We start from the raw sequence: 9,665 nt of genomic DNA, 5'->3' as shown, positions 1-9,665 counted from the left end.
AAAAAGAAATGAACAAAGCCTCCAAGAAATATGGGATTATGTGAAAAGATCAAATCTACGTCTGACTGGTTTGTCTGAAAGTGATGGGAAAAATGGAACCAAGTTGGAAAACACTCTGCAGGATATCATCCAGGAGAACTTCCCCAACCTAGTAAGGCAGGCCAACATTCAGATTCAGGAAATACAGAGAACACCACAAAGATACTCCTCGAGAAGAGCAACTCCAAGACACATAACTGTCAGATTCACCAAAGTTGAAATGGAGGAAAAAATGTTAAGGGCAGCCAGAGAGAAACGTCAGGTTACACAAAAAGGGAAGCCCATCAGACTAATAGCAGATCTCTTGGCAGAAATGCTCCAAGCCAGAAGAGAGTGGGGGCCAGTATTCAACATTCTTAAAGAAAAGAATTTTCAACCCAGAATTTCATATCCAGCCAAACTAAGTTTCATAAGTGAAGGAGACATAAAATCCTTTATAGACAAGCAAATGCTTAGAGATTTTGTCATCACCAGACTTGCCCTACAAGAGATCCTGAGGGAAGCACTAAACATGGAAAGGAACAACAGGTACCAGCCATTGCAAAAACATGTCAAAATGTAAAGTCCATCTATGCTAGGAAGAAACTGCATCAACTAGCAAGCAAAATAACCAGCTAATATCATAATGGCAGGATCAAGTTCACACATAACAATATTAACCTTAAATGTAAATGGACTAAATGGTCCAATTAAAAGACACAGACTGCCAAATTGGATAAAGAGTCAAGACACATCAGTTTGCTGTATTCAGGAAACCCATCTCACACACAGAGACACACATAGGCTCAAAATAAAGGGATGGAGGAAGATCTACCAAGCAAATGGAAAACAAGAAAAAGCAGGAGTTGCAATCCTAGTCTCTGATAAAACAGACTTTAAACCATCCAAAAGATCAAAAAGAGACAAAGAAAGGTCATTACATGTAACAGTAAAGGGATCAATTCATCGGGAAGGCTAACTATCCTAAATATATATGCACCCAATGCAAGACACCCAGATTCATAAAAGCATGTCATGCAAAGAGACTTACAAAGAGACTTAGACTCCCATATAATAATAATGGGAGACTTTAACACCCTATCAACATTAGACAGATCAGCAGGGGCCAGAAAGTTAACAAGGATATCCAGGAATTGAACTCAACTCTGCACCAAGCAGACCTAATAGACATCTACAGAACTCTCCACCCCAAATCAACAGAATATATAATCTTCTCAGCACCACATCACACTTATTCCAAAATTGGCCACATAGTTGGAAGTAAAGCACACTTCAGCAAATGTAAAAGAACAGAAATTATAACAAACTGTCTCAGACCACAGTGCAGTCAAACTAGAACTCAGGACTAAGAAATTCAATCAAAACCACTCGACTACATGGAAACTGAACAATCTGCTCCTGAATGACTACTGGGTGCATAACAAAATGAAGGCAGAAATAAAGATGTTCTTTGAAACCAATGAGATCAAAGATACAACAAACTAGAATCTCTGGGACACATTTAAAGCAGTATGTAGAGGGAAATTTATAGTACTAAATGCCCGCAAGAGAAAGCAGGAAAGTTCTAAAATTGACACCCTAAAATCACAATTAAAAGAACTAGAGAAGCAAGAGCAAACACATTCAAAAGCTAGTAGAAGGCAAGAAATAACTAAGATCAGAGCAGAACTGAAGGAGATAGAGATACAAAAAACCCTCCAAAAAATCAACAAATCTGGGAGCTGGTTTTTTGAAAAGATCAACAAAATTGATAGACCGCTAGCAAGACTAATAAAGAAGAAAAGAGAGAAGAATCAAATAGATGCAATCAAAAATGATAAAGGGGATATCACCACCAACCCCACAGAAATACAAACTACCATCAGAGAATACTATAAACACCTCTATGCAAATAAACTAGAAAACCTAGAAGAAATTGATAATTTCCTGGACACTTACACTCTCCCAAGACTAAACCAGGAAGAAGTTGAATCCCTGAACAGACCAATAGCAGGCTCTGAAATTGAGGCAATAATTAATAGCCTACCAACCAAAAAAGTCCAGGACCAGAAGGAATCCTTCCTAACTCATTTTATTATGCCAACATCATCCTGATACCAAAGCCTGACAGAGATACAACAAAAAAAGAGAATTTTAGAACAATATCCCTGATGAACATCGATGCAAAAACCTCAATAAAATACTGGCAACCCGAATCCAGCAACACATCAAAAAGCTTATCCACCATGATCAAGTGGGCTTTATCCCTGGGATGCAAGCCTGGTTCAACAGATGCAAATCAATAAACGTAATCCAGCATATAAACAGAACCAAAGACAAAAACCACATGATTATCTCAATACATGCAGAAAAGGCCTTTGACAAAATTCAACAGCCCTTCATGCTAAAAATACTCAATAAATTCAGTATTGATGGAACGTATCTCAAAATAATAAGAGCTATTTATGACAAACCCACAGCCAATATCATACTGAATGGGCAAAAACTGGAAGCATTCCCTTTGAAAACTGGCACAAGACAGGGATGCCCTCTCTCACCACTCCTATTCAACATAGTGTTGGAAGTTCTGGCCAGGGCAATCAGGCAAGAGAAAGAAATAAAGAGTATTCAGTTAGGAAAAGAAGAAGTCAAATTGTCCCTGTTTGCAGATGACATGATTGTATATTTAGAAAACCCCATTGTCTCAGCCCAAAATCTCCTTAAGCTGATAAGCAACTTCAGCAAAGTCTCAGGATACAAAATCAATGTGCAAAAATCACAAGCATTCTTATACACCAGTAACAGACAAACAGAGAAAAATCATGAGTGAACTCCCATTCACAATTGCTTCAAAGAGATTAAAATACCTAGGAATCCAACTTACAAGGGATGTAAAGGACCTCTTCAAGGAGAACTACAAACCACTGTTTGGTGAAATAAAAGAGGACACAAACAAATGGAAGAACATACCATGCTCATGGATAGGAAGAATAAATATTGTGAAAATGGCCATACTGCCCAAGGTAATTTATAGATTCAATGCCATCCCCATTAAGCTACCAATGACTTTTTTCACAGAATTGGAAAAAAACTGCTTTAAAGTTCATACGGAACCAAAAAAGAGCCCACATTGCCAAGAGAATCCTAAGCCAAAAGAACAAAGCTGGAGACATCACGCTACCTGGCTTCAAACTATACTACAAGGCTACAGTAACCAAAACAGCATGGTACTGGTACTAAAACAGAGATATAGACCAATGGAACAGAACAGAGCCCTCAGAAATAATACCACACATCTACAGCCATCTGATCTTTGACAAACCTGACAAAAACAAGAAATGGGGAAAGGATTCCCTAATTAATAAATGGTGCTGGGAAAATTGGCTAGCCATAAGTAGAAAGCTGAAACTGGATCCTTTCCTTACTCCTTATACGAAAATTAATTCAAGATGGATTAGAGACTTAAATGTTAGACCTAAAACCATAAAAACCCTAGAAGAAAACCTAGGGAATACCATTCAGAACAGAGGCATGGGTAAGGACTTCGTGTCTAAAACACCAAAAGCAACAGCAACAGAAGCCAAAATTGACAAATGAGATCTAATTAAACTAAAGAGCTTCTGCACAGCAAAAGAAACTGCCATCAGAGTGAGCAAGCAACCTATAGAATGGGAGAAAATTTTTGCAATCTACTCATCTGACAAAGGACTAATATCCAGAACCTACAAAGAACTCAATCAAATTTACAAGAAAAGAACAAACAACCCCATCAAAAAGTGGGCAAAGGATATGAACAGACACTTCTCAAAAGAAGACATTCACACAGCCAACAAACACATGAAAAAATGTTTATCATCATTCTCTATCAGAGATATGCAAATCAAAACCACAATGAGATACCATGTCACACCAGTTAGAATGGCAACCATTAAAAAATCAGGAAACAACAGGTGCTGGAGAGAATATGGAGAAATAGGAACCCTTTACACTGTTGGTGGGACTGTAAACTAGTTCAACCATTGGGGAAAACAGTGTGGTGATTCCTCAAGGATCTAGAACTAGAAATACCATTTGACCCAGCCTTCCCATTACTGGGGATATACCCAAAGGATTCTAAGTCATGCTGCTATAAAGACACATGCTCACGTATGTTTATTGTGGCACTATTCACAATAGCAAAGACTTGGAATCAACCCAAATGTCCATCAGTGACAGACTGGATTAAGAAAATGTGGCACATATACACCATGGAATACTATGCAGCCATAAAAAAGGATGAGTTCGTGTCCTTCGTAGGGACATGGATGCAGTTGGAAACCATCATTCTCAGTAAACTATTGCAAGAACAGAAAACCAAATACCGCATGTTCTCACTCATAGGTAGGAACTGAACAATGCAATCATTTGGACTCGGGAAGGGGAACATCACACACTGGGTCCTATTGTGGGGAGTGGGGAGAGGGGATGGATAGCATTAGGAGATATACCTAATGTAAATGATGAATTAATGGGTGCAGCACACCAACATGGCACATGTATACATATGTAACAAACCTGCAAGTTGTACACATGTACCCTAGAACCTGAAGTATTTTTTTAAAAAAATTTTTTTGATCTGTAATTTAAAACTAAAAATATATTTTACAGGCTGTTGACCTAAGGTAGTAAATACCTGCTAAATAGCTCTGAAAACAAGCAAAGAACTGGGAAAAAAATATTTGGAGATGGCAACAGCAAAAGGCTTAAAAACAGGAAAGACCTGTGCCCATCATAAAAGTTGTTGAACACAGAAATACCCTCCTAATGTAACCAGCTGAGCTGAGCACATTTCCATTTCATCTATGAATGTGCTTCCAACGGGTAAACAGAACCCTGAACATAAAGGGTTTCTGAATTCCTCTTTTTTTGGTAATTTGCTTTTGTATGAAATATCTCTTTGACTGTCCAAACACAAAATAACCAATATTAACAATAGAAGAAATTGGTCCTCTCAACATGCCATTTCTCTGATACAGTACTGGCATGCCAAACTGTCCAGCCAGCTCTAGAGAGATGACAACAACTGCCAGCAATCCTAAAATAGGCCAGAAACTGCTACCATTACAGAACAAAGCAATAATTCAGAAAGCTTTGGAGCAATGTAAAATAAAATGTTTGAAGTGCAGAAAGCAGTGGATTTAATCATAAGTGATCTTTGTACAATTGGCCAATTCTGAAGTCTTATTAAATAGTCCATCATAAAAGGTTTGCTTGATCCTAAAGTAGAGACACTTAGAGCTAAGAAGTGGCCTGGAATTATAAGATCAGCAAATCAGCAACTGGCTTCTACTCCTTGCTGCCTGAGTCTGAACCTCGCTTATATAATCAAATAATCACAAAATATTTCAGTTTCTGGAGACCACCATAGAGATGATAATCCAAGCTCTCAGCTTGTGGGTGATGAAACTGAATCCTAGAGAGACAAGGAGGCTTATCCAAAACCACGAGAAACTAAAATCTCCCATTCATTCAGTTCTCTTTGGCTGAATATAAAGAATACAATGGTAAATAGTACTGACACAGTCCTAGTTCCCATTTATTCATTCACTAAGTATTTACTGAGTGTCTACTATGTACACATGGTAGACATTCAAATACAATACTAAAAGCTTATATCTACTAGAGAAAACAGATGTTACAACAAATGATATTAGTATCTACTTCCTTTCTTTTAAAATAAAATACTGGTAGTTTACAATAAAAGTAAGATATGTCATTGATAAAAATTTTGAAAAATATAGAAAAGTTGAAGAGGGAAAAAAATCACCAACCACTCCAACAAATCGACTTTCAACATTTGGTGTATTTCTTGACAATCTTTTTCTTAAGTACAGGGTTTCATTCTTTCTTCCCTTATTTCCTTTCAAACAGTTGTGATCATCCTGTATTATTATGTATTCTATCTTGTAGCATACACATTTCCTCATCTTATTAAAAAAATCTGAAATCATCATGCTTAACAGCTGCAAAATATTTTATGAAGTGGATATGATCATTAATCCAGTGTTATTTCTATTTAGAAGAGTATATGCACTTACAAATTGTAAGCATCTTTTCAAAAACATTTCTGTATTTTAGACTATCTCCTTGAGAAACCAATTAATGATTAATTGACACCTCACTTTCTTCTAGGGGATTTAAGGTGGTTGTTTTACAAAATTCTCAGAATCGTAATGCAAGTTAGAGGGTATGACTCTTCTGGAAACATATCACCTCACAGTTTTTTGACAGGACACTTTTACTGCCATGAAGGACGTGAGAATTACAGTTTCATTGCCACTTTGACAACCTTGGCTTGCCCACTGCTTTCTCTCATTCAATATTCTCAACAACTGATTTGTCTAGGATGATTTATTCTGACCATGAAGTTCCCTGCCATTAGTATCATAGAGAGTGCCCACCTCTTAGAGTTGCTCAATAAAATTCTGGACATTGAATTAAATTTGAATTTCAGATAATGAATAATTGGGACATACTTATAAAGTCTTTGTTGTTGCTATGGCTTGAAAATATGCCTCTTCCAAAACTCATGTTTAAAATTAATTCCCATTGTGGTGCTGTTGGAGAGGTGGGCCTTTTAGGAGGTGATTCAGTCATGAGGGTTCCCTTGTGAATAGGATTAAGACCTTTATAAAAGAGACCTCACACGAAATTTGGCCCTCTTGCTCCTTTGCTCTTCCATCATGTGAGGTGACAGTGTTCCTGCCTTCCGGAGCCTGCAGAGACAAGGGACTGTCTTGGAAGCTGAGAGAGCAGCCCTCCTCAGCCAGTGCCTTGATCTTGCCTTCCCAGCCTTCAGAACTGTGAGAAATAAATTTCTATTCTTATAAATTACCCGGGCTGTGGCATTTTGTTATAGCAGCACAAATGGACTAATATAGTCATTTATTGGAAATTCAAATGTAACCTAGTGTTCTGTATTTTTATTTCCTAAATCTGGCAACTTGATCAATTGCTAATTGCCTTTTGCTAATTGCTAGATTTGGGTAATTTTCTCACATCCCTCAACCTTTTATGGAAAATGAAAATTATGTGCACCTCACAGGAGAAACACATCTCACAGAGAGACTCATAAATGCAGCTACCAGACAACGTTTTCTTTCCTTGCTGCTTCCTTGATGAGTTTTGTATTCTCTTCCTTTCCCTTAGTTACCCCTCCCCCCAGCTCTGGAGCCGGGTTTTTTGTTGTTTGTTTGTTTGTTTTGAGATGGAGTCTCACTACCACCAGGCTGGAGCGCAGTGGCATGATCTCAGCTCACTGCAACTTCTGCCTCCCAGGTTCAAGCGATTCTCCTGCCTCAGCCTCCCCGGTAGCTGGGACCACAGGCATGCGCCACCATGCCCAGCTAATTTTTGCATTTTGAGTAGAAACGAGGTTTCATCATGTTGGCCAGGATAGTCTTGATCTCCTGACCTCGTGATCCACCCGCCCCGGCCTCCCAAAGTGTTGGGATTACAGGTGAGCTCACCTTGTTTTATCCCCACCTCCGTGTAGTAGGTCTAGGATCTCCAACCCAGCCACCCATCCACCTATCCCTGTAACTTCTAAGTTGGAGGCTTGGTTCCAAGAGTGGTCCACATCAAAGCCTGCCTAGAGAGACGCTAGAATATCACAACAATTTAGTGTGATGGTGAAAGCTAAGTAGACATATTATGAGGGTACATACAGCAGAGAGAACTAACCTTGGCTACAGAATCAGGCAGGGCCTTCTGAAGGAAATAATATCTGAGTTGAGAAATAAAGGATGTGGGAAAGCTGGCCAAGAAAGGAGAAAGAAGCTGGGGTGCGCAGTCTTCAAGGCAAAGAAGAGCGTGTGCAAAGACTCATGGGTCCCACAGCTGACATGGACTTGACAGAGCCTAGTGGGGCTGGAACAAAGGAGTGCTGAGAGAAGGAGACTAGATCACCAAGGGTGTGGGCCTTGTTAGATAATTGGATTTTTATCCCAACAACACTAGTATATCATGGGAGAGGGTCACACAGATTAAGCACAGGAGTGATATAATCTGTTTTGCAAATCAGAACAATTCCTCTGGCTGATAATGAAGGAAAGATTGGAGTGAGGATAAGACTGAAATTAGAGAGATCAGTTTGGGAGGTTGTTGCCATAATTTAGCAAAGGATGACAATTTTTTCAATTTGATTTAAATCTTAAATTAAAACTTTTTAAATTCCAGATATAGAACTAGAAATAGGTGGATACAGGGATTCAACTGACATCACAAAGGCCAGGTTTCTCTCATTCTCCATCTCCTGGTGCTATTGTTTCTGGGCTGACGCCATTCTCAGACTCCACATGTTAGCAAGGTGGCTTCAGGTGCCCCAGACCCTCCATCCTCACAACTGTAAGACCAGTGGAAATGAAAATCTACTTCAAGGCCAGTGGTCCCAGGAAATAATTTAGGGCCTCTAATGAATATGATGTAATCAAATGCTCCTGAATCAATGCCGCAAGGTCTGAAACACATGTCTGAGATGAAGTCAGCTCTCCTGGGACCTCATAGACTGAGATGAAGAGGAATGAGCCCCAAACAAAATCTGGGGGCTCTTACCAGAAGTAGAGTCAGTAGATGCCGGGCAGGTAAAAATAATAAAGGTTCACCACACCCTGTTTATCTTCAACTTTGGAAACCCAAAGTGAAGCTGAAAAGAAAAGTTCAGCAAGAACTATCCAAAAGAAAAGTTCATTTGGATAGAAGAGAATCCAAATATGCAGTCAGCTCATATCACATAAAGCAAGGGATGGGCAGTAGTCAAAATCTTTAACAACCAGTATAGTACAGCGACTGACAACTCAGAATGGATGCCAGCTGTTACGTCTGTCGGTGGGAACTGGTGCATATCAGCCCTGCCAGGGACGGCTGTGCAATTTGTCAGGGTGGGGTAGATGGATTCAATACTTAGGAGCCTCCAAAGCAAACAAAATGGAACAGTTCAAAGAAAAGGAGAGGAGGAAGCAGAGGAAGGAAGGACTGAGAGATCCTATTACATAACTCATCCTTTTAGAGTGACCTTGACATAACTCGAACTCAAGATTAACATTTTTTCACAATCATTTATGTCTTCCATTCATTGACAAGTAGTCTAATTATGTTAACCGTTTATTTATTTATTTATTTTTACAAATCTGGAAATCATATAGACCATGCACAGTTAATTGAATAAGTAACTTAAGATTTGAATTGTTAGGATGTGCTGGTCCCCTACACATTTCCAGTTTCCCAAGCAAATGTTCACGGGGAGCATAGAGCATGGTTTCTATAATTTTTTTTACATAGGCAAATGATCCCCTACGGTGATTATCCCATATACCAACCCTGCTGAATGTGTACATATGGAATGATGTCAACATTGAATTTTGTTAAGTCTAGTCATATCTCAAAAGTAGTCCAAACACAAATCTCTCCTGGTAAGAGAAAAATTTCATTTTGTCATGCAAATTGGAATCCTGCAGTTTGGTCACCTAATTTACAAGGTGTCGTAATAGGAGCTCAGAGCACAATATTTATTGAGGGCTGACCCAGACGCCTAACATTGTGCTGATTAGGAGAGAGGATGCCAAAAGAAATAGACGCACGTGCTTTCTGCTGTTTAGGAGCTCACCACT

Source organism: Papio anubis, chromosome 3, assembly GCF_008728515.1.
Source record: "Papio anubis isolate 15944 chromosome 3, Panubis1.0, whole genome shotgun sequence".
Taxonomy (NCBI): Eukaryota; Metazoa; Chordata; class Mammalia; order Primates; family Cercopithecidae; genus Papio; species Papio anubis.
This window is presented reverse-complemented; position numbering follows the sequence as displayed.